This window comes from Bos taurus, chromosome 3 (assembly GCF_002263795.3).
Source record: "Bos taurus isolate L1 Dominette 01449 registration number 42190680 breed Hereford chromosome 3, ARS-UCD2.0, whole genome shotgun sequence".
NCBI lineage: Eukaryota > Metazoa > Chordata > Mammalia > Artiodactyla > Bovidae > Bos > Bos taurus.
The window spans coordinates 120,452,354-120,478,892 of NC_037330.1; the positions used below are offsets into that span (position 1 = coordinate 120,452,354).

Consider the following 26,539-nt stretch of genomic DNA (forward strand, 5'->3'; position numbering starts at 1 on the left):
GCAAATGCCACCTCAGCACGGCCCTCCCACCGGCCACGCGGGCCCGCGGGCGGGGACAGGCTTAAAGGGGCAGCGCGCCGGCCGCCCTGAATCCCGCCCGGGTTCGGTACTTTTCCGTGCGGTCCTTCTCGTCCGCGGGCCCCGGGGCGCGTCCGAGCGGCGCTCCGGCCGCCAGGGGAGCGGCGCGCCCGGCCGAGCAGGCCGGCGGCCGCAGGTGGAGGTGAGGCGGCGCGTCCCGGCCCCGGCCCGCCGCCCCCGCCGCCGCCGGGCTGGGGGAGGGGCGCGCCGGCGCGAGCGGCGGGGGAGGGGGCGGCGGGCCGCCCACGTCACCGGCCTGGCGCAGGTCGGGGCGCCCCGCGGCTCCCGGGCCGGGACGCAGGGACCAGACCCGACCACACGCGCGGGGGGTGGGCGGCGGGCGGGGGGCAGCGGGCTGGCGCCGCGGGACTCGGGAAACTTTCTTGCTCGGCCGGTGCCAGCGCCGCGGCCCATGCGCACTGGTGACACGTAGCCGCCCCTCCCCGGCCGGCAGGGGGGCGCCCCGCGGGGCCCGGGGCCGAGCCGGGAGTGGGGGGGGGGGGCGCCCACTGTGCGGCCGCTGCCAGGGTCCCCCGCCTCCCCCGCCCGGTGCTCCACGTCGGCACCCGGGCGTCCCAACGTCCCCGTGCAGCCCCGGCCCCACGCCCGGCCTGCTCACCCTGCGCGGCGCCTGCCCGTCCGTCCGTCCGTGCGTCCGTCTGCTCGCCTCGGGAGAGGCCGGGACCCCCGCTCGCTCGCCGCTCCCGCAGGCAGGCTCCTCCGGCCGGCGCCCGGGCCCCCACGGCTATATAGGGCGGCGGCTCCAATCCCGCCCGGACACGTCAGACCGCGGCCGCCCCGCCCGCCGCCGGCCAGCGCCGCCCCGCCCGCCGCGCTCCGCGCCCGCAGGCTGCCCTGCTCCGGAGGGGCGCCGGGGTCGGGCACGGCCGCCACCTGCGCAAAGCGCGGGCAGGGGCAGCCGCTTCTGGCAGCGGGGCCCCCAACACCGCCCCCACACCCAAGAAAGAAACAGGACACCTCGAGGGACAAGACAAAGGGAATGAGCCGCCGGCCGCAGCCGTTCACAACTTCCGAAGGTGGGGCGCGGGCGAGCCTGACCAACTCCCGAGAAAGCCCACTGCCCTGAGGTCTGGAGCCCAAACACTCTTCGTCTGTCCTGCACTTGTATAAAATATCCCTCCTCAGTTCCTTGGCTACTCATTTAATTCCCTACAGAAATGCAGACCATCTTTCCTTTAAGGACTCTACCCCCAGGTATCTCTGCCCGTCTCACAGGTAAGAAGGGGCCTGCCTGCGAGGCGCCCAGCCTTAAACAACAAACAGGAGGACAGAGTCCCTCCCTTCGGGGCTTCCACTCAGGGGCTGAGGGAGCAGCCAGGTCTGCACTCCTCTGTAATATGCCTCCACAACGGCTTCTTTTAGTCAAGGCTCTGGCTTCCCTTGTGGCTCAGATGGTAAAGAATCTGCCTGCAACGCAGAAGACCTGGGTTGGGAAGATCCCCTGGAGAAGGAGAGGCTACCCACTCCAGGATTTTGGCCTGGAGAATTCCATGGACTCTAAAATCCATGGGGTCGCAAAGAGCTGGACAGGACCGAGCCACTTTCACTCCAGGCCTAGAGGGAGGGACATGCAAGGAGATCAAGCAAAATCCTCCTGGAGATGAGGGAAGGCACCACCAGCACCGGGGGCAGGGCAGGGGAGGCAGGTCAGTGCCCGCGGCCCTGGGCCAGGGCCCTCCTCAGCAGGCAAGACACAGGTGCTGCTCAGGAAGAGGGAAGCCTGTGGCAGAGGAGGGGCAGGCAGGCCCAGAGGTACTTTTTCCCGTGGAATGCTGTCAGTATATACAGAATGGGGGGGGGGGGGTCCTCACAGCAGTTATTCATTCAGTCTAAAGGTGACTACGGCTTTCCATTATCACTGGCAATGGAGAATGCACTGAGCGGACAGATTCGGACAGTAGCACCAGAAATTCCCTATTAACTGGAGAAGGCCATCAACAGAAGTCAAGAAAGGCAGGGAGGCTCTTGGGTGCACTCACTGAGATGGAGAGCCTGAATGTCTACACTGGTAAGGGGAACTGTGATGCAAAAACTTGGATACAATGTCTGACATGCCCACTGGAGGGCCAAGTGGGGACCTAAGTAGGCAACTGCATATGCAAGGCGAAGGCCAGGGAGAAAGCCAGCACGGCTGACAGCACCCTTTGGCACTGCGGGACATCAGAGGGGAAGAGCCACAGAGCTGAGGGCATGGTCCCTGGAGCTGCACCCTGAGTCACCGGGATAGCACCTGGGCAGCGGGTAGAAGACTGCAAGTTAAAAAAAAAATCAAGAGATGGAACAAATCAAAGAGGTTAAGAACTTCAGATAAGAGGATGAGGAAGTCCAACACATGTCTAATACGCACTCCACAAGAGGAAAATACAAAGGACAAAGAAATATTGGAAAAATACTGGGAAAAAATCTAGAATGTAAAGGTATTATATTTCCCTTCCCTCCTTGAAAGAGAACAGGGGGCCAGCAGTGTTTTGGTATAGAACAGTGAAACCTCAAAAACGCCCAAGACAAGAGTAGATTTTAAAAGCAACCAGTGAGAAATATCAATAACCCCAGACACGCAGATGACACCACCCTTACGGCAGAGAGCGAAGAACTAAAGAGCCTCTTGATGAACGTGAAAGAGGAGAGTGAAAAACTTGGCTTAAAACTCAACATTCAAAAAACTCAGATCATGGCGTCCAGTCCCATCACTGCATGGCAAATAGATGGGGAAACAGTGAGAGACTTTATTTTTGGGGGGCTCCAAAATCACTGCAGATGGTGACTGCAGCCATGAAATTAAAAGATGCTTACCCCTTGGAAGAAAAGCTATGACCAACCTGCTGCTGCTGCTGCTAAGTCGCTTCAGTCGTGTCCGACTCTGTGCGACCCCATGGACTGCAGCCTACCAGGCTTCTCCATCCATGGGATTCTCCAGGCAAGAAGACTGGAGTGGGTTGCCATTTCCTTCTCCAATGCATGAAAGTGGAAAGTGAAAGTGAAGTCGCTCAGTTGTGTCTGACTCTTAGTGACACCATGGACTGCAGCCTACCAGGCTCCTCCATCCATGGGATTTTCCGGGCAACAGTACTGGAGTGGGGTGCCATTGCCTTCTCCTAGATAGCATATTAAAAAGCGGAGACATTACTTTGCCAAAGGTCCATCTAGTCAAAGCTATGGTTTTTCCAGTAGTCATGTATGGATATGAGAGTTGGACTATAAAGAAAGCTGCTGCTGCTGCTGCTAAGTAGCTTCAGTTGTGTCTGACTCTTTATGGCCCCATGGACTGCAGCCTACCAGGCTCCTCCATCCATGGGATTTTCCGGGCAACAGTACTGGAGTGGGGTGCCATTGCCTTCTCCTAGATAGCATATTAAAAAGCGGAGACATTACTTTGCCAAAGGTCCATCTAGTCAAAGCTATGGTTTTTCCAGTAGTCATGTATGGATATGAGAGTTGGACTATAAAGAAAGCTGCTGCTGCTGCTGCTAAGTAGCTTCAGTTGTGTCTGACTCTTTATGGCCCCATGGACTGTAGCCTGCCAGGCTCCTCTATCCATGGAATTCTTCTGGCAAGAGTACTGGCTGCTGGTGCTGCTGCTGCTGCTAAGTCGCTTCAGTCATGTCCGACTCTGTGCGACCCCGAAGACGGCAGCCCACCAGGCTCCCACGTCCCTGGGATTCTCCAGGCAAGAACACTGGAGTGGGTTGCCATTTCCTTCTCCAATGCATGGAGGGGTTGCCATTTCCTACACCAGGGAATCATCCCGACCCAAGGATTGAACCTGCATCTCCTGCATTGTAGGCAGATTCTTCACCATCTGAGGCACCAGGAAGTCATTGGCAATGTTCTAGAACTTGTATCAGACTGTAGGTTCAGAAATAGTCGTATGTTATTATTTACTGGTTGTTATTTTGTATTACTAATTACCAAGTAAAAGAGAAAAAACACAACACTGGGAAGCAAGAGAAGTAAAAAAAAGAAGCAATTTAAAAGCAAGATAAATAAAGCACAAAATACAGTGGAAGAAATGAATCCAGATGTGGAAATAATCTGATGTTAGTATATACTAACTACCCAGTTACAAAGTCCAGCTATACGCTATTTAAGAACCCCAAGCTACAAGGACACAGACACTTAACGTGAAAAGATGGAAGTGGAAGAAGTGCCCAGGCAACTACTGACACACTGAAGCTGGGCAACCTGTGTCGTCTTCAGATACAACAGACTGTAGGATAAGCAGTACTGACAACAAAGACGCTCAAGAATAAAGTCAGCTCTGATTCTGTATGTATCCAGTTGTAGCTACAAAGTATATTAAGTAAAAGCTGAAGCTTATTATAAATTGATACAGCCAAGATTATAAAGGAAGACTGACAACTCTTGGTAACAGATTATGGAGATTAAAAATGCACAGAAAGTTAAAACAATGCAGTTAAAACCTACTTTATTGGACTTATATAATCCTTTGCCCAATGATTAGAAAGCACATTCTTTCCAAGAATACATTTAACTTTTACAAAATTGACCAGGAGCTAAGGCCAACTTTTTTTTTTTTTTTCAACAAATGGCCAAAAAATTAGATATTCTGTGACCACAACACAATTAATTAGAAGTTAAAATGTTTGAAAGCCTAGAAGTTTTAAAACTTGCTCCTAAATAACTCATGGATCCAAGAAGATCTGAAAATAGTATCTTAGCCATCATACTAGTGAAGAGGAAAATGTAAAAACTAGCTAGTTAACCTCTTCTAATATTAGAAAAACAATAAACCTAAAGGAAATAGAAATAAAGAAATCAATGAAGTTAAGGACACACAGCACAGAGAATAGACTGAGCTAAATGTAAAAGAACTCGTTGGATCTCCAGCAAAAACAATCAGTGAAAAAAACAGAATAGGCAAGAATAGGCGATACTAAGAATTCAAAGAATTCAGTTTGCTAGATTATTTTAGCAAATAAAAACGAAAGAGACTCTTGATGAAAGTGAAAGAGGAGAATGAAAAAGTTGGCTTAAAACTCAACATTCAGAAAACTCAGATCATGGCGTCTGGTCCCATCACTTCATGGCAAATAGATGGGCAAACAGTGGAAACGGTGAGAGACTGTTTTTTTGGGGTTCCAGAATCACTGCAGATGGTGATTGCAACCATGAAATTAAAAGACGTATGACCAACCTAGGCAGCATATTAAAAAGCAGAGATTACATTGCCAACAAAGGCCCATCTAGTCAAAGCTATGGTTTTTCCAGTATTCATGTATGGATGTGAAACTTGGACTATATAGAAAGCTGAGTGCCAAACAATTGATACTTTTGAACTGTGGTGTTGGAGAAGACTCGAGAGTTCCTTAGACTGCAAGCAGATCCAGGCAGTCCATCCTAAAGGAGATCAGTCCTGGGTGTTCACTGGAAGGACTGATGCTGAAGCTGAAACTCCAATACTTTGGCCACCTGATGCGAAGAGCTGACTTGCTGGAAAAGACCCTGGTGCTGGGAAAGATTGAGGGCGGGAAGAGAAGGGGACGACAGAAGATGAGATGGTTGGATGGCATCACCGACTCAATGGACTTGAGTCTGAGTAAATTCCGGGAGGTGGTGATGGACAGGGAGGCCTGGGGTGCTGCAGTCCATGGGGCCACAGAGTCAGACACCACTGAGCGACTGAGTGAACTGAAGTGACTGAAGAATTCAAAGTGAAGTCGCTCAGTCGTGTCCGACTCTTTGCGGCCCTATGGGCTGTAGCCTACCAGGCTTCTCTGTCCATGGGATTTTCCAGGCAAGAATACTGGAGTGGGTTGCCATTTCCTTCTCCAGGGGATTGTCCCAACTCAGGGACTGAACCTGGATCTCCCACATTGCAGGCAGATGCTTTACCATCTGAGCCACCAGGGAAGCTGGTGGAAGAATTCAAAGGGAGAGGGGGGTGGCAAAAGCTGCAACTACAATAGAGACTCTGAAATATCAAAAACTTACATTAAATGGGTAATTTTTAGGAAAATAAGTTACCCAAACTGAATCTGTAAGGAAAAGCAAGTTTAAATAACACGCTCCAATATTTGAAGAAACAAACATAAAAGTCACAACAAAAAGGCAGACCCAGGTGCTTCCGTAAGGAGGCCCCAAGAAATTGTCTTCCCAACTTACTCACGAAGCCAGGGGGCTTCAGTACCTCCCAGGTGAGGAGAGAGAATGTGTGAATTTCATTAGGTACTTAAAAACAAAAGCCTAAAATAATCTAGCCAACGGATTCAAAGATGTAAAAACAAATGTGTAATATATAATGATAAAGTCAAGTTTAATCCAATTATGCAAGGTGCTAAGTATCAGGAAAATAGATTAAAATAATTCACCACATTATTAGCACTGAAGCAGGAATGATTTGATCATCTCAAACCATTCAAATAAAGAATGTGGTTTACTTGAGGATAAAGAATAAAGAGACAGTCTGCCCGCTCCTGATACCAACTAGAAATGCAAGGACCCATTCCCCAACTCAGCGATGGGCACCTCAGCAGAGGCGCTCGTCCTGGGGTCACGAGGAGACAGGGACCCATTCCCCAATTCAGTGATGGGCACCTCAGCAGAGGTGCTCGTCCCGGGGTCACGAGGAGACAGGGACCCATTCCCTAACTCGGTGATGGGCACCTCAGCAGAGGCGCTCGTCTTGGGGTCACGAGGAAACAGGCTGTTGAGCTTTTTCTATTCAAGCCTGCAGAGGGAATCTAACCAGGGCAGTACGGCAGGAAGATAGCAGGCATGACTGGACATAAGGCTGCCAGTGCCAGACAGTACAGTTGTAAGTACAAGATCCAGGAAGGTCTGTATGAACACACTGTTAGAATTAAACCAGGAACCTGATCAGTAAGTTTTCTGGAAACAAGATCAGCACACAAAATCAATCATGTTCTAAAATGTCACCAACAGACTGTTAGGAATAAATCTAGTAAGAAAGTAGGTTTTATGGAGAATACTGTAAAAACCTTTGTCAAAATACAGAAAAAAACAAAATAAATGGAAAAATGACCTACTCATCTATACAGTAAAGCTAAATTAAACATACAAACTGCAATTCTCTAGTTAGGGAGAATAACTAGAAAAATAATTTCTATTTTTTTGCATAGAAATTCAGTGCAAACACTACTTAAATCCCAAGCGGGCCATGTATGTGCATGTGTGTATAATTCTGTAATCAGAGTTTATATAATTTTCATTTATACAGTATTTCTATATATATGTACATAAATATTTTATAACTACCATAAAATATGTACATATATACAATTTTGCAAAGTCTAAAATACAGTTTTTGGAGGCAGTACAATAAACACAGTGTAAAACATCTCATCAATGACTTTATGTTGATCACATGTGGAAATGGTAGTGTTTTGCATTAGGTTAAACAATACATTATCAAACTTAAATTTCACTTGCTTCTTTTTACATTTTTAGAGTGGGTACTAGAAAATTTTAAATTATGTCTGTAGCTCTTCCTCAACAGCAGTGCTGCACAGTGGGTTTTCCAAACCAAGCCAGAAAGAAACGTAACCTGACAAAGTATTCTTCTTATTAATAAACTTCATAACTTCATTTGTCTCAGTCACGAAAATCTCTCCTCTCCCACAAGCACCTGAGGGCAGAGGACATGGTCTCAAAGACCTTAGAGAGAAGTGACCACGTGGTGTACAGTCTTTCTTCCACTCTAATAAACCCATTAAAAAACAAAGGCAAGATACAAAGATCTTTCACAGACATGCAGGAAACATTTCATTTGTAATTTAAAAAAAGGTTTGAAGGTAGGATGAGAGTCTATATTTCACCTCTCAAATTGGCAAGGAAAAAAAAACCTTGAGGACAGCAATGGTGTGAGCGTGCTGCTGTGGCTGGGAGGAGGACTGAGTGGCCTCTCTGAGGACCAGTATGATTATACACTGTACTTTAGGTACAATTTCCCTTCTTCTTAGAGCTTCCATATATATACTCATTCAGTTCAGTTCAGTTGCTGAGTCGTATCCGACTCTTTGCAACCCCATGAATTGCAGCACGCCAGGCCTCCGTGTTCATCACCAACTCCCGGAGTTCATCCAAACTCATGTCCATTGAGTCAGTGATGCCATCCAGCCATCTCATCCTCTGTCGTCCCCTTCTCCTCCTGCCCCCAATCCCTCCCAGCATCAGGGTCTCTTCTAATGAGTCAACTCTTTGCATGAGGTGGCCAAAATACTGGAGTTTCAGCTTTAGCATCAATTCTTCCAAAGAACACCCAGGACTGATCTCCTTTAGAATGGACTGGTTGGATCTCCTTGCAGTCCAAGGGAGTCTCAAGAGTCTTTTCCAACACCACAGTTCAAAAGCATCAATTCTTCTGCGCTCAGCTTTCTTTAGAGTTCAACTCTCACATCCATACATGACTACTGGAAAAACCATAGCCTTGACTAGACGGGCCTTTGTTGGCAAAATAACGTCTCTGCTTTTGAATATGCTATCTAGGTTGGTCATAGCTTTTCTTCCAAGGAGCAAGCATCTTTTAATTTCATGGCTGCAATCACTATCTGCAGTGATTTTGGAGCCCCCAAAATAAAGTCTGACACTGTTTCCCCATCTATTTGCCATGAAGTGATGGGACCAGATGCCACGATCTTAGTTTTCTGAATGTTGAGCTTTAAGCCAACTTTTTGACTCTTCTCTTTCACTTTCATCAAGAGGCTTTTTATTTCCTCTTCACTTTCTGCCATAAGGGTGGTGTCATCTGCATATCTGAGGTTATTGATGTTTCTCCTGGCAATCTTGATTCCAGCTTGTGCTTCTTCCAGCCCAGCGTTTCTCATGATGTACTCTGCATAGAAGTTAAATAAGCAGGGTGACTATATACAGCCTTGACGTACTCCTTTTCTTATTTGGAACCAGTCTGTTGTTCCATGTCCAGTTCTGTTGCTTCCTGACCTACATATAGGTTTCTCAAGAGGCAGGTCAGGTGGTCTGGTATTCCCATCTCTTTCAGAATTTTCAACATACCCAAAGATACAGGTACTGTTTGCATTCTCATAGGAGCGAAAGGCTGGCCGCCTGTGTTGTTCTTAGCAGGAAGAGAACTGTACCCTCTTGACCGACGTCCACACACGTCCAAGTCTCCTTTCTCCCAGCAACTATGCCTGACGCCACTGTGCCCACGGACGCCCTGACCCCAGCCCCGCCTGCGACACTGCATGCACGCCCCCCGCCCCCCGCCAACCACGCTCACGCAAGGCTTGCTTCTCATTTAATCACATAATGTAAAAATAACACCAAACAAGGAAATAAAAGCAAAGAGAAACGGACGATGCGTCGGGAGTCTGGTTCGTGTAGGACGGGGTTATGCAGCAGAGGCCTGGTCTGCGTCCGCGCGGCAGAGGGGCCGCTCTCCACTGTGCTGATGCTACGTGCCCAGTTGTGTCAGAGGCACGTCTGTCCGCATGAAGCACCTCTAGGGCACCTGGGCCAGGGAGACCAGGCCCGGCGCACGGTCGGACACCGAGCGGTGGCAGCGCCCGAGCGACGGAGGAGCGCTCTCACTGACGTGAAGGGACAGCAGGTTTACGGCTCTGGGAGCGGAGCGCACAGAAAAGCGCGCAGTCCACACGCCTCTTACAGATGGTGGGCGGGCCGGGCTGAGCACGCAGGCGAGACCACACTGCGCGCCTCTCTCCAGCGCAGACCCCCGCCTGGAGGAGACGGAGGGGCTCTTCGTCTGAAGCCGGTCGGCTACGACGAGCAGAAGCCAGGGTCACAGGCCTTTCTCATGTGGTCTTAGACCACGTTTACAGCAACAAGCCTTCTCCGCGGTGGTGTCTGAGTGACGGGCTAGAGAGGACACGGCTCTCCCCTAACCGCGTGAAGCCTCGGGATCCAGACGCACCGGCGCACAGTCTCTCGGCGTCTGGAAGACGCAGAGGCCGAGCCCTGCCAGCAGCACAATCGGGGAGCACAGACTCCCTCCGCCTCGGGCCACGCCTTCGGGGCCTCGCGCCTGGAAACCCGGGCAGAGCCCTTCCCACCGGAGACCGGGAAGCCTCCCCGCGCCTCACTGGGCGGCTGTCTCCATCAGAGGACTCCTTTGCGCTCTTTGATTGTGTCATTAGAGAAAGCAACACCTGCTTCCAGGTGCAGGCCACGCTTCAGAGCAGCCCTCCACACACAGGCTTGGGGACTGTCTGGAAAAACAGGACGACGAAGGCCGCGTCAGGAGGGCTCGGGCAGGCTCCCCCCGAGTCCTGCGATTAACCCACAAGAAACAAAATAACCCCAAATCTGACCTAGGGCAATATACTTGGAGATGTTTTTCTTCCTGCAATTTACATACAAAAGTTCCACGAGTTAGAATGAGCTTAGCTCAAGTTTATAAGAAACTTTGCTATGAATATAGAGCTAGGTAAACCTACACTTGAATATTTAAGAATTAGAACCAGTCCTGTCCAAACAGAAACGGAATGCTCTTCTACAGCGGAAGGAGCAGAAACACCTGGTCTTCAGATTTTCTTCTCTCCAGCAGGAGCCTCGGTGGGCTCTTGTCTGCTTGGCGACCCTGGGCTCACCCACCTCTTCAAAGGCCATGTTTCCTCTGTCAGGAGGAGATGGAGAATTCTGTCAAACCTGAAATAAATGGAAATCTGAAGGTGCAATGTCTGGTGGATACGTGGATGAATCAGAACTTCCCAGTCAGGCTGAAACAGTTACTGCCTGGTCATCAAAGGAGCGTGCAGTCTTGGTTATCCTGACGGAAGATTTATGCTGGACGCGTCTCATCAGGTGGTGCTTTCAGCTGGTTTACTTTGAGCAGGACTTGTTGGAATTAATCGTTTGGTTTTCCAGAAGCAGCTCATAATAGAGGCTCCCTTCCAATCCCTAGGAGCAGGCGATGGCACCCACTCCAGTACTGTGGCCTGGAAAATCCCATGGACGCTGCAGTAGGCTGCAGTCCATGGGGTCGCACAGAGTCGGACATGACTGAGCGACTTGGCAGCTTCCAATCCCACCACACACACACCACCTTCACTGGACGAGGGTTGGCCTGTGGCGTGGCTGGTGGTCCTTCTCACTTGCCCGCGAGCTCTTCCGTTCCACATTATTGTACCATATCCACTTTTCACTGCCCTTCAAAGTGTGTTTCAAAAATGGAGAATTTTTGTTACATTTAAGTAGAGAACTGCCTGCAGCAATATGATGAAAAAGGTGTTTTTTTTTTCCCCATTTATAGCGAACCCAAAACATCAAATGGTGCAAATGATTTTCAATGCTTGATTTGGATGTTTAAGTATGTCAGCCATCTCCAGTGTGGTATAACATTGACTGTTTTCAATTAATGTCTTGATTTGACTGCTGTCAACTTCAACTGGTTTACTCGACCATGGAGCATCGTCCAGAGAGACTCTCCAGCACAAAATTTCAAAAACCACTTTGATACATTTCATTCGTGACAGCACCTTCTCCATACACTGCACAAATCTTTTTTGTGTGTTTCAGTTGTGTTTTTACCATTTCTTTAAATAATAAAGCACAATATGGCAAAAATATTGTTTTTCTTCCATCTTCAATATTAAAACGACTACACAGAAATTCACCAATTTGGTTTTTTAAATGCACGTTGAAAGGACAGCTGTCCCAGTAGAACCTGCCAGCTGTTCCACATGAAGCTGAAGGCAACCACGCGCTGCTCGAGTCGTCACACGGGAACAGCGAGCCGACTGTTTGGCCGACCAGCTCCATGGTTCCCTGTGCCTCTGCTGGTGGTCAGCGGCTCGGTCGTGTCCGGCCCCGTGCAGCCCCGTGGACTGCGGCACACCAGGCTTCCCTGTCTTTCACTATCTCCCAGAGTCTGCTCAAATTCATGTCCACTGACTTGGTGATGCCATCCAACCATCTCATTCTCTGTCATCCCTCTTCTCTTCTTGCCCTCAATCTTTCCCAGCATCAGGGTTCTTTCCAGAGTCAGCTCTTCATACCAGGTGGCCAAAGCACTGGAGCTTCAGCTTCAGCATCAGTCCTTCCAATGACTATTCAGGACTGATTTCCTTTAGGATTGACTGGTTTGATTCCCTTGCTGTCCAAGGGACTCTCAAGAGTCTTCTCCAACACCACAATTTCAAAGCATCAATTCTTTGGCGCTCAGCCTTCTTTACGGTCCAACTCTCACATCCGTACATGACTAGTGGAAGAACTATAGCTTTGACTGTATGGACCCTTTGCCTCTAGAACCATATAAATCAGAGAAAAATAAACTCTAAAAACAATTAAGCCCTGCTTCTTTATCTTGATGCTGGTTATATGGGAGGTTCAGTTACTGTTTATGGCTCAATCTTCACTAAGGATTTGCATAGTTCTCTATATGTTTACTATACCTCATTAACAGTTTTAGTAAAAAAATTGGAAAGCAACCTAAATAAAAATGTCACAACATGGCATAAGCATCAGAGAAAACACTTTAAAACACAGTAACTTGACGGTGTATTCCAAGTGGGATAAACCTAGAAACATTAGTTACTGTCATTCTAAAACTATTCTACGTTGTTGGATCAGGTTATCATCCTTAAAAACCAATTTTCAGCATAAGTAAAAACCATGCAGATAGTTACCTGAATTGGAAACACCTATATTCATAGCCATGAAATTAAAAGACGCTTACTCCTTGGAAGGAAAGTTATGACTAACCTAGAGAGCATATTCAAAAGCAGAGGCATTACTTTGCCAACAAAGGTTCGTCTAGTCAAGGCTATGGTTTTTCCTGTGGTCATGTATGGATGTGAGAGTTGGACAGTGAAGAAGGCTGAGTGCCAAAGAATTGATGCTTTTGAACTGTGGTGTTGGAGAAGACTCTTGAGAGTCCCTAGGACTGCAAGGAGATCCAACCAGTCCATTCTGAAGGAGATCAGCCCTGGGATTTCTTTGGAAGGAAGGATGGTAAAGCTGAAACTCCAGTATCTTGGCCACCTCATGCGAAGAGTTGACTCACTGGAAAAGACTCTGATGCTGGGAGGGATTGGGGGCAGGAGGAGAAGGGGACGACAGAGGATGAGATGGCTGGATGGCATCGCTGACTCTATGGACGTGAGTCTGAGTGAACTCCGGGAGTTGGTGATAGACAGGGAGGCCTGGCGTGCTGCGATTCATGGGGTCGCAAAGAGTCGGACACGACTGAGCGACTGATCTGATCTGATCTGATATTCATGGCTGCTTCCCAGGCCTATCTGCTAGGAAAGCAATGTGTTGTCTGAGCACACAGACCGTGGCCGTGGACACCATTCCCCACCGTGAGAGGAGACGGCTGCACCCTGGCCACTCCCCACCGTGAGAGAAGACGGCTGCACCCCGGCCACAAGATGGGATGTCGTGTTGCAGCAGGGAGCAAGGATGCAGTCATAGGCAAAAGGGGTCACCTCCAAAGAATGCAGAAGTCAACTTGCAGGAACAATCTGGACATCAAAAGAACTGTTTCAGGTCTTCGCTGGTAGTACAGTGGGAAATGCAGGGGACACGGGTTTAATCCCTGGTCTGGCAAGATCCCAGGAGAAGGAAATGGCAACCCACTCCAGTATTCTTGCTTGGAAAATCCTGCGGCCAGAGGAGCCTGGAGGGCTGCTGTCCATAGGGGCGTACAGTCGGACACAACTGAAGCGACTTAGCATGCATGCATGCATGCATGCACTGGAGAAGAAAACGGCACCCCACTCCAGTCCTCTTGCCTGGAAAATCCCATGGACGGAGGAGCCCAGTAGGCTGCAGTCCATGGGGTCGCTACGAGTCGGACAGGACTGAGCGACTTCACTTTCACTTTTCACTTTCATGCATTGGAGAAGGAAATGGCAACCCACTCCAGTGTCCTTGCCTGCAGAATCCCAGGGACAGAGAAGCCTGGTGGGCTGCCGTCTACGGGGTCGCACAGAGTCAGACATGACTGAAGCAACTTAGCAGCAGGAGCAGCCAGCAAGATCCCATATGTGCAAAGCACCTAAGCCTGTGTGCCACACCAGAGAAAACCCCTGGAGTACACCGAGGACATAGCACAATGAAAGATAATTCCAGAAAAAACTGCTTCAGGGGGTTGAAAGACACCTATATATATTATACATACATATCTATCTATCTACAAGTTCATAGTACTGGGGGGGGAGTAACAAAAATGCATTGTTGGTTCAGAAGTTGCTAGTCCAAATATACTCTAAACATGAATAAATGAAAAGAAATAATTTCTCTTTTCTCTCCAATAGGAACTGTATTTCAAAGTAATCAGAATTAGTAAGAGAAACCTTCATACAAAAATGCCAATAAGTAAATGTACAAACAAAACTAGAGAAGTCCTCATTTTGCAACTGTCTACTGTAGGCTAAATCATGGCCCCAAAGGCATCCGTGTGCGCAGCCCTGGAGCCTGTGAGCGTGAACCGTGAACTAGGTCAGACCACGAGATGGGAGACTATGTAAGAGGGGCACTCACGCTCACAGGGGGTGCAAGAAGCTGTGAAAAGCAAGAACTGGATTCTTTCCAGAACCCCTGAAGGGAGTCTTGCTGACACCTCAACCTGACCCCATGGAGGCTGACTTCAGCCAAGTTCCTGGTGACTCGTTACATCAGCAACAGGAAACGAATACACCAACCACACAGGGGAAACAGGCACAAGGCCTGCTGAGCCCACGAGATAATGGGCGGTGCACAACTTTACAAGGGGCAGAGGCAGCCCGCTGACACTGCATTCACTGATCGACTGTAACACAGCCGACAGCAAGACAGCCAGACACCGCGCCTCCTGGCAGAATGCACATGCCCGACCCAGCACAATCTAGGCCGTGTTCTTGACACCCTCCCTACTCCTTCTTGGCAAAAACAAACAAAACCCCCAAACCCGAAACACCCCTCCCCAACGAACTAAGCATCCAGATGTAGCTACCAGTTTACAGGAAATAATGAGGATCAGTGGACGCGCCACCATCACAAACAACTGACCCAGTCCAGACCATGGAGACTTGTAAAAACATATCCTCTGACATTTGGAGAAAATGGAACACAGAACAGATACTGGGTGATAGTAACAAAATGTAGCTAATTTTGTTAGGTATAATTTCTTTAAAGCCCTCACCTACTGAAGATACATGCTAAAGTATTCACAAGTGACATGAAGTGGGCTTTGCCTTAAAATACTCAACGTTCAAACTATGACCAGTGTGGAACAAGCAGGGAAGATGAATAAAAATGGCAAAACTCTGACCACTGTTGGAGCTGTGTGACAGGTGTATGAAGTATCCATATCCTCTCCTATCTGGCTATGTTTGAAGGTTTTTCTAACAATAAGGGGTTCAGAAAAGGAAAAGATCAAAGAGCACTGCTTAGCAGGGTGTACAAAGCTATCCTCGGACGATGAATCAAACTTGCAAATTTTATAAATTTTACAAGGAGAAATGAAGATAAACGAGCCAATAAGCATTTAAGACGGAAAACAGAAAAATCAAAGAAAGCACATGGAATAAATAAAGAATTGGTGAAATAGAAAACAAAAACAACCAAAATACAGCTGATTTGGTAAATCAAAACCAAAATCAGAAAAAAACATAACTAAAATCAATTTCTCTGAAAAAAGCAATTAACTCTTTCAAGCCTGTCAGACAAGGGAAGAGCACATGGAAAACACAAGCGCACAGGGATGGGGCTCTGGGCACCTGGTGCCGAAGGTAAGAACGGGGTGATAAATGGCAGTAATTTATCTTCTGGTAGCTCCCAAAGATGTAAGAGCTTCTTTGCCCCATGAGAGCTCCAGGGATTATTTTGAGTCTCACTGGCACTGGTTGGGTTCTGAGCCCGTCAGGGGCCAAGGGGATGGAGTATGTCTGTTAGCCACAGTTAATCAGGGTGCTCCCACAAGCTGGGCCGCTTCATCCCCAACACACGGCCTGCACGTGGTGGCAAGGGTGGCTCCCCAAACAATGCGAAGGAGCTGCAGAGAAAAGTCGATCAACTACACACTAGTTTACCAACTTAAAACACCAGCCCAATAAATCCACTCTGAACTCAGAGAACAAGGCACCATGAGTAAGCAGGTCTGTGCGAGGGACGCAGTGAGGACTCGTTATTAGGTAATGTAATCTCACACACAGAGCCCAGAGAAGGTGCACAAACATATATGCAGAACTGAAAGATGCCATTTAAAAAAGCCCATCTGGCTGATGAAACTCAGCACCTATTCCTTACTTCCTATGGAATATAATTTCAGGAACAGAAGGAAATGGCCACATGAAGAACATTTCCCAGAAGAAAAACATACCACATTTAGTGAAAAGCCAAAATTATCCTATTAAGTAACAAACCAGCAAAGATGTCTATTGATACCATGGTCAAAGACTGTCAAACATGCAACTTAAGGAGAAATAATGAAGCTAAGAGACAAACGCCAGTACCTGTGGATGGCCCTCTGTTTAGAAAATCCCTCTGTTACAGTGAAGAGTTAGGAAGCTGAAGGGAGGCTCGGTGTTGCCAAAACAAAGCCCATTCTAGATGCCTGAGTCGCAGAGCAGCGCCACTCTCGGGGAGACTGACCTCCGAGATGTCTGTCTTCCCCTAAGTCCACCTACACCCTCAGAGAAATGCCGAATGACATCTGTGGTCAGCAGAGCTACAGCCACCCAAAGATACCAGGTCCTGCTATTTGGAATTTAAACATTACTCTACCTGGAAAAAAAAGTCTTTCCAGAAGTGAGTGAAGACTACCCTGAATTATCTGAGTGGGTCCTTCTGAAAGAGAGGAAGAGACCACACAGAGGTCAGGGTATCACGAAGATGGAGGCAGAGGCGGGACACAGGGGCAGCCACGAGAGGCTGGAGGCAGGAGCGCCAGAGGGAGAGCAGACGGCCAGGTGTCAGATTCCAGCTCCAGAACTGAGAGAAGAAATTTCTGTTGTTTTAAGCTATTACATTTGTCATAATTTATTTTGGCAGCCATAGGAAACGTAACACAAGGTCCCAGTAGGTTTTTAAAAAAAATATATATGTACTGTTAAAAAAAAAGGGGGGGGGTGGTTTTCCTAGATTCACCTAAAAATAAAACTGTCCTAGGTTATTTGAAAAAAAGAAAAAAGTGGGGGATTCAACCTAAAATTAGCAAAGCACACCATAAAGCAAGTCATTAGTACTTGGGGTTTCGGCTAAGGAAGAAGAAAATGGATAAATGAAGCAAACTCAGGTGTATCCGTGAGTTTAGCATTTGAAACAAATGCCACTTCAAGTCAGCAAGGAAGGTGGGTCTAGACAATCAACAGAGCTGGGCCCACTTGCAAGCCATTTTGAAAAACATAAAAGACTGATCCCCACCTCACAACAGAAACCAAAGTACATTTCAGCTGGGTTAGAAACCTGAGGGTGAAGAGACAGGAAGACTGGGGAGGACAGCCAACTGATGATCCAGACTAGAGGCCACCAAGGAAGATACAGACGCACTCGAGTCTACGAGAGCTTCAGTTTCACACTGAAGGCGACCTAATGCAGAAGTCAGGGTACACGGAGTTCTCCTCTGGCTGGAAAACATCTCAACACATAGTTCACAGGAAACTAACACACACTGCATAAACACAGGAATTCGTGTGTTCATCCTCATTTAGTCCTCATACTATGAGGTCAACAAAGATGAGCAAAAGTCATGCAACCAGTTCTGAAACGGTGAGGAAAACAGGCTCCTGATCACTGAGGATGTGTAACATTAGAAGCAATTTAAAAACATATAACAAACAACAAACATACACAATCCAATTCAGTGGTAACATCCAAAGAAGCTGCTCACCAGAAGCAGCAGCACCGCACACAGGTGTAAGGAGGCTCAGAGGAGCGCCGTGACACGCCGAGAACGGGAAAGACTCGTGTGCACCAGAGGGAAGGTGGTCACGGACTGCACAGCGACGCGCCGACACCATACGGCAGGCGTCACCGCCCATGAAGTGGGCTCCGGAGCAGCCTCAGGAGGGCGCACGGAGAGTACAGAAGGCTGCCTTCAAAGCGGGGACCGGGTCCACGTGACGGCGTGCAGGGCTGACCATACAGCAGGGGCTGCACGCGAGCGGTGGGGACTCCCCCGAGCCAGGACACAGGACTGGCCTTAAGGGGCTTCCAGTGGCCAAACCCAGGACCATAGGAACACCAAAATAAATAACAATAAAAAATGACAACCAGCTGAATAAAATGGGAAACTCTTAGCCTAGAGTGACTGAGAAGACCTGAAGCAACAGATACTTAGTTTCAAAACCACCTCCCCCCACACAGTCGTTAACCACAAAGACTTCACACCTGCCAAGTGTGCAGACTCTACCTTCAAGTGACCCATCCCAGAGCAGACAAACTGAAACTGTGTCCCGGGGGGACCCAAGGCCAAGAAGGCCCAGCACACCTGTGCCATTCCAGCCGAAGGCGCGAAACCTGATCTAACCCAAAGAAAACCCACAAGCCCACTCAGAGACACTAGCGAAAGAACTGCTTGTGACCATTAAGCGTCACAGCCAGGAAAGCCACGGTAAGGCGGAGCCAATGCGAACCGGCCTGCAGGTGCTAAGGATGCACGGTGGCGGCTGCGCCGAGTGTCCCGTCTGCAGGACACACACCGGCACCGCCAGGGCTTCACGGCCCCAGCCACCTGCCGGTGGCGCAGAAACATCTGCCCTGCACCATGGCTGCAACTGCTCGGAAAGTACGTGCTAGAATTTTTTTTCTTAAATATCTAAATGGAGGATAGCACTACCTTTGTGATTAGAAAAAATAAACAGCTTAATTTGGAAACAAATACACTGACGTAGGACAGGGCTGCACATGACACTGACAATTCAACTCAGAGTCAAAACCCAATTCTAATCACATCTGGTGAACTCTGCGTTCACTCCACCAACACAGGTCCATCTAGGCAAGGCTGTGGTTTTTCCAGTGGTCATGTACGGATGTGAGGGTTGACACATAAAGAAGGCTGAGCGCCGAACAATTGATGCTTTCAGACTGGGGTGCTGGAGGAGACTCTTGAGAGTCCCTTGGACTGCAAGGAGATCCAACCAGTCCATTCTGAAGGAGATCAGCCCTGGGATTTCTTTGGAAGGAATGATGCTAAAGCTGAAACTGCAATACCTTGGCCACCTGATGCGAAGAGCTGACTCACTGGAAAAGACCTTGATGCTGGGAAAGACTGAGGGCAGGAGGAGAAGGGGGCAACAGAGGTCGAGATGGTTGGATGGCATCACTGACTCGATGGACGTGAGTTTGAGCAAGGTCCGGGAGACAGTGGAGGACAGAGGAGCCCGGCGAGCTACAGTCCACGGTGTGGCAGAGAGTCGGACACCACAGTGAATGAACGACAACGGAGTTCACTATTTAGATCAGCGCACTTTTCACCCACAGTCTATGTCGCCTGACAACGTTTCTAGCTGAACGTGATACACCGTGACAATGCTAGAGCCTGTTACACGCTATCTGCTCAGAGCTCCCGAAAGCCAACTTTTAAACCATCAGACCGCGCCAGGGAAGCTGCTCACAGTGCATGTCCAGGTGCTGAGCAGCACACCTCAGACAGCGCCAGGGTCCCCACGGGAGCTCCCGGGGCGCGCCCCTAGAGGCGGCAGGAGGCCTGACGGAGTCCAGAGGCACTCTCAGAGCTTTTCAGACACCACGTCCGGGAAGGATGCGCCCTCGGAGCCAGCCACGACAGGCTGCTCTCTGACCAAGAAACAGAACTGAGCAGGCAGTACTGGGCCAGCCACGCTGCATGAAGCGGACACCACCCAGGGAGAGCGCGGCGACATTCAGGCTGGGCTAGGAGGCCGCCCACCCCATCAGCAACGGCTAAAAGAGAGGAGACACACGGCACCACCACTGCAGGACTGGGGTGAGGAGACGGGCAGACAAGAAAAGAGACACTGGAATGAAAAGCACCCTGTAAGAAGCCTCCTAATGCACATGAGTAAGTTCCTAACAGGCTGAAACAAAAACCATACACCTTCAGCGAAGCCACAGACTAACTGATAACAGTAACCTAGTAACTATGCACGTGAGACTGGACAGGAAGCCCTCTCACGCCATGTCTCCCTCGGAGGTCCAGTCCCGACACGACGCACACAGCGTGGAGCCGTCCAGAGGAGTCAGGGCTGCGGCTTGCGCCCAGGCCCTCCAGCCCACGGCGCGCCGGCAGGCAGCACACCTGAAGCCCAGCCGCGGAGCGCGAGAGGCCACCACGCCCCGCCGCTCCAGGAGCGACGCGTCTCCCGGGCCGGGGAGCCGAGTGTGCCTTCAAAGACCACAGAAAGCTGCCTCTCCCAGTAGCACCGTCCTATCGCCTCTGCCCCATCTTTCAGAAAGAGCCGCGCGCACCAATCGCAAGGGAACACGACGCTCACCTCCAGCACCTGTGAAATGACGGGACGGCCCCCAACAGCAGCAAGTCTGAGGTCACTCTGCCTGCAGTGGGATCCGGCCTGGACGCTGCAGAAACTGCCAGGCTGAGTGTGGGTCACAGGCAGCCTGGCAGCTCTGCTGAGCTCACTGCTGCGGTGACAAAGCCAACACAGAACTTTGGTCTCAGGGGCGGGAGAGTCAGCTCCAAGCAAAAGCAAACGTGTCAAAATAGAAGCCTTGTTTCTAAAGGAAAAAAACTATTCTTCAAGTTGATCTCACACACACTGATTCAAGCCAGGGCGACAGGACCACCTAACTAATCTCATACTCAGGAGAAAAAGTCAAAACTGCCAATATAATTCAGCAATTCCATCTGAAAGTATTTATAAATGAGCTAAGTACTAATGAAATGAGAAAGCTACCACGTAACATTTTGTGAAATGAATAGCTGCGGTTGAGTCACTAAGTTGTGTCTGACTCTCTGCAACCGCATGGCCTGTAGCCCTCCAGGCTCCTCCGTCCAAGGGGCTCTTCCGGCAAGAATACTGGAGTGGGTTGCCATTTCCTTCTCCAGGGGATCTTCTCAGACCATGGATCAAACCTGCATCTTCTGTACTGGCAGGCAGATTCTCTACCACTGAGCCACCAGGGAAGCAGTAACACATACACAATAAAACTGATTAGGGTAACGCACTGATTTTGCTCACAGTGGCCAGCAAAAGCTGGGGGTCCACCCCAAACTGGCATCACCTCACACCTTACGTCCAAGGCTCAGGGCGCCACCTGACAGCGGTGAAGAGTGAGTTTACAGTCCCAACAAAGTCCACGGCCTCCTGTTCATAAGCGACAGGACACCACCGAGGGAAGCACGGCTCCTAACTGTCAGAAGAGCACATCAAAAAGGCAGGAAGAGCAGAGCACCTTATCCTCCTCTATTCTTCCTTAATTTAGAGAGAGAGAGTTAAAGCAAGGACGATGCGTTCTCAAGGCATCAGAACCCACACCCCGTCTGCTAAGAAGGGAGCCCTGAGGGGCAGAACCGCTTCTCAGACGTCACTCACCTCAACCAGAGTCTCAAGAGCAGCAGAAACTGCCAACACACACCACCTTTTCAAACTGGTTTCTAACTCTACACTTGCACGGCCGGCTCTCCCGCTCTGGCCTCTCCTGGCGCTGAGGGGCCGGGCCCTTCTGGGGGCAGCAAGTGCTGCGCTGGGCCATCTCCCCCAAGCCGTCTGCTGTGGCAACCCCGACAGCAGCGCTCTCCAGGGGCCCGGGGGGCCTCCCGAGGGGCAGGGAGGTTGCCAGGCAGGCGGTGCTCCCCAGGTGCCTGCGAGCTGTCTGCTCGCCCCAGGAGCACACGCCCAGGGTCTGCAGGACAGACGCAGCGGGCCGGGGCAGAGCCCTCCCTCCCAGGCCCCTTCTCTAACCCCAGCCGCCCAGGCCACATGGTACCCGGGGGGCGGGAGGGGCGCACCTCCGCGTCTGTGCAACGGAACTTCCCCAGGGCACACACCGGTTTATGCAGCAGAGCCAACGCTGCACGCAGACAGCTTCTGACCAAAGTCGTTTCCTCCCTCCACAAAGAAACCAGAAGTAGCCTGGGCCAGTCCGTCCTGTCCAGAAGCTGTGAGCAGGGGTGCTGAGCTGAGGTGAGCAGACAGTGCACCCTGCCCGCCAAGAGAGCGGCCGCCGCTGAGACACAGGGCCCTCCCTGACCATTTGGGCCGAGGCTACTGCCCCACCTCGGGAGCTTGGTCCCCACGCTCAGCCCCACCCAAATCAGCTGCCAGAAACGGAGAGAAAGATAAAGGTGGGAAGCACAGAAATCAGGCTGCAGGACACTTGGCTTCCCGGGCTCCAGCGGCCCGGGCGTGAGCTGACTCGCCACACAGAAGGCCGAGGAGGCTGCTCCGAACCCTTCTGTGCAGGCAGAGCCCATGCCAGCGCCACCAGGGGCGGCGGTGCCTGCAAGCCTAGAAAGCTGCCACAGCTGCAGCAGGCCCTGCAGCTCAGCAAAATGAGTCACGGACACGGCGCAGAAGCCACACTGTCCTCCATCAGGTCCCCTCCGAGCACACAGGCCCCAGCCACCGCCAGGGCCACAACGAGCACAAGCCTAGCGGCGGCTTCTCCTGCAGCCCAGATGAGGCTGGGGGCGGGGAAAACCAAGAGGAGGCCACCCCGGAGCCTGTGGGGTCCTAAGGTGACGCTGCGGAGCAGCCACGAGTGGTGGAGCCGGGCGGCAGCCACGGGTGGTGGGAAGACGAGTCCAGCAGAGAGAGAGCTGACCAGACGGGACTGCGTGTCACTGCAGGCGCAGGCCCCGTGCGCTCAGCGGCTTCAGCCCTGGGCACCCTGATTTGTTCACTTCCTCCCAGAAAATCTACTGACGGGTATGCACTTTGTGAAAAATAAATGCCTGATGATGGACTCGATGATAATCAAAATTCTAAAGGGCACAGGACAATTTCCCAGTGTCTCCTTCGAGGTAGAATGGCTACCTCGCTGCAGAGGCCCGGCTGGCCCCAGCCCTGAACGCTCCATCACCTCTGGAGACCCTGAGAGGAAACACCAGGTAAGTTGTCAAGGGTGAATCTTTAAGCGTGCAAACTTCTGAGAGTGAAGACCAAGGCAGACCCCAAATCCCTGCGGTGTGACCATCCCTGGCCTGCACAGGGACTGGAACCAGTACCCGCCTCTGGTGTCACTGCGAGGATGACGGGCGCTCACGCGTGGAATGCTTAACCCAGCCTGGCAGAGCAAGCTGGTGGATTTTCTGTTACCAGGGCCTCCTTGCTGGCGGTGACAGCAGGACTCCGGCCGAGCACACGGCGTGGCCTTAACTCAGCCACACTTCTGTCTTCTTTTTTCTAATTTCTTTTTATTTATTTTGTTAATCTTTTTTTTTTTTTAATTCAGTCACTCTTGCCAGGGGCTTCAACCCCCAGGCTCCTCTCTCGACTGAAAAACCTGACAGCACGTTAAAAAGCAGAGACATCACTTTGCCAACAAAGGTTCCTACAGTCAAGGCTGAGGTTTTCCTGTGGTCATGTACGGATGTGAGAGTTGGACCATAAAGAAGGCTGAACACCGAAGAATGGATGCTTTTGAACTGTGGTGTTGGAGAAGGCTCTGGAGAGTCCCTTGGACTGCAAGGAGATCCAACCAGTCCATTCTGAAGGAGATCAGCCCTGGGTGTTCATTGGAAGGACTGATGCTGAAGCTGAAACTCCAATACTTTGGCCACCTGATGTGAAGAACTGACTCCCTGGAAAAGACCCTGATGCTGGGAAAGACTGAAGGAGGGAGGAGAAGGGGACAACAGAGGATGAAATGGTTGGATGGCATCACCGACTCGATGAACATGGGTTTGAGCAAGCTCCGGGAGTTGGTGATGGACAGGGAGGCCTGGCATGCTGCAGTCCATGGGGTCGCAAAGAGTCAGACACAACTGAGCAACTGAACTGAACCGAGCTACTGAAACACCCCACGACATCTGGGTGTACCTGTACCCCTCACCCTCATCAACTAAAATGTCCACGTTTATTTTCCCCATCCGTAGGGGAAATATGATTTTAACGTCATCTTCAATCGTGAGCAACTGAACTCTTGCTCTGCACTTTGCCACGTGAACTTCTTGACTGTGAAGACGGACCTATTCACAACCTCCATCCACTTCCTACCAGGGTGCCTGAGCACACGTTTAAGACAAAGTAAAATGCAAGCTGGGCTACAAACAATGGAGCAAACAGAAGAATAAGGAATAGAAACAAAACTCAGGTTGTAAGCTAAAACCACGTTGCTAAAGTGCGCCCAGACAAAAGTAGTAAGAAAACACGATCAAAAAAGACCGTTTTTTGTTTTGTTTTGCCTGTCGGGCCTCTTGGCCGAAGGCAGTGGTTTTTTCCCCCTCTGGAAAAGAGAACCTGAAGTCCTGCCCTGGGGACGCCAGTACCAGCAGAGTGTCGGTAAGCCACTCTGCAGGCAGTGGAACGTAGTTCCTGCACAGCCACTGCTAAGGTCCTGGCCTTCTCCTCTCACTGGAGGCCCCTCAAAGACAGGAAGCCAGGCAAGAGTCTGGGAGGCATTCTTCTGGAGAATCCAAAGAGACCCAAAGAAGCCAAAAGGGTGCTGTACAGAATGGCCCAGCCAGGCACCTCCACAGCAAGTGTCACAGTGGGCAGGGCCCAACCAACCACGAGGCCAGGGTCCCTCTAACATGTAAGCAGGCAAGCAAACTTCACTGGAGAGCCTGGAAAAGGCTCTGAGCCCCTGAAAGCCAGAACCCCAGCACAAAAAGCAACCAGAAGCAAGCGGCGAATTCAGGGAAAACTCTCCAACGTCCTCAGAGAGATCAGAGGAGACAGTACATCCAGGAAGCAAACACAGGAGGGGCTATGAGACACAGAAAGATGGAGAGAAGCGTTAAGAAATAAAGCGAGAAGAGCTCAACAGGAGGGCTACAAGAATGTTTCCAGAAAGAAGTGGGAAGCCTAAAGAAATCACACTGCCAATCCAGAAGGTCCAATAGTTGAATTCTAGAAAGAGGAGAGAGAACGGAAAGAAATCAAATACGTCAAGAAAAACACCCCGCACCGAAGATCGGAAGTTTCCAAAATAAAGGAGCCCAAAGGGCCGGCAAGACATTGGATGAAAACAGACTCCAAGGGATATCACTGCACTGGGTATTTTGCATTTCACACAAAATCCTGCGAGCCTCAAAGAAGAAAACACAGTCAGACATAAAGGCTCAAGAATCAGAACTGCTGACACGTCAAGGATAACACTGAGAAACGGAAAATGGGGGAACCGATGTTCAACCTCTCCCTTGAGTACAAGGGCTGAACAGTGCACTGCAGATATCCAGGCTCTCAAAATTTTGTTTGCCAGGCAATTCCTTGAGGAAGTGCTCCATCAAAATGAAAGGGGGGAAAAAAATCAAGAATGAGAAAGACAGGGGTTCCAGGAAACCCAAAGCAGTGAGGCCTGCAGTGAGGTTCCAGCAGGTAGGAGGCCTGGGCCAACAGAGCCTGATCAGATCACAGATGGAGTCTCTTGAAGAAGATTTAGAAAACTGGTGAACTAGGGATTGAATTTTAGCAGCAAATACATAGAAAACTAAGAAAACAACCAAAACCACTCATATGAACTTTAGGGAAAACAAAAACTCCAGAAGTCCCATCACACCATCTGGCACAGCTGCTAACAGCATACCAGCAGTCACAAATACTAATGGCCAACAAGCAAATTAAAGGCGCACCTCCTGTGGGCATTTGTGCAGCAAAGGCAGAGGGGTGAGTGAGAACAAGAAATGCTGCATCTCCTGTCAAGTGAAGACGATGTGTGGGACAGGGAGGGAAGAGGAGTGAGCGAGCAAGTCAGGCACGGATATGAGATGGCATCAAAGACAGATGTCCTGGAATATGAGGCAGTTGAAATGAGGTAGATGAATCTAGAGCCTGTTATACACAGTAACATCAAGTCAGAAAGACAAAAACATATATTTTATATTTACACACACATATATAGAATCCAGGAAAACGGTTCTAATGAGCCTATTTGCAGGGCAGGAACAGACACACAGAGGTAGAGAATAGGCTTGTGGGCACTGGGGGTGGGGAGGAGTGGGCAGGGCAGAGAGGAGCGCTGAGATATACACTATATGTTAGACAGCTAGTTTGCCAACATTAATTTGCCAAGACGTCCGTATGGTCAAAGCTATGGTTTTCCATTAGTCATGTATGGATGTAAGAGGTGGACCATAAAGAAAGCTGATGAATGGACGCTTTGGAACTGTGGTGCTGGAGAAGACTCTTGAGACTCCATTGGACTGCAAGGAGATCCAACCAGTCCATCCTAAAGAAAAGAAACCTGAATATTTACGGAAAGGACTGATGCTAAAGCTGAAGTTCCAATACTTTGGCCACCTGATGTGAAGAGCCGACTCATTAGAAAAGACCCTGATGCCAGGAAGGATTGTAGGTAGGAGGAGAAGGGGACGACAGAGGATGAGATGGTTGGATGGCATCACCGATTCCATGGACATGAGTTTGAGGAAGCTCCGGGAGATGGTGAAGGACAGGGA

At 50.1% G+C, this 26,539-nt stretch overlaps 1 protein-coding gene across 2 annotated transcripts in view; it reads right to left on the minus strand.

Moving 5' to 3' along the window:
* The window catches only part of HDLBP (high density lipoprotein binding protein), a 58,684-nt gene that overhangs the window by 28,461 nt on the left and 3,684 nt on the right, over positions 1-26,539 (minus strand). The window contains exon 1 of one of the 2 annotated variants that reach the window (XM_024990357.2): positions 698-800. The exons of the other annotated variant lie outside the window; for it this stretch is intronic. The gene's annotated coding sequence lies outside the window, so the exon portion shown is untranslated. Of the gene's footprint in view, positions 1-697; positions 801-26,539 lie in introns of those variants that run through there. 2 annotated transcript variants of the gene reach the window in all.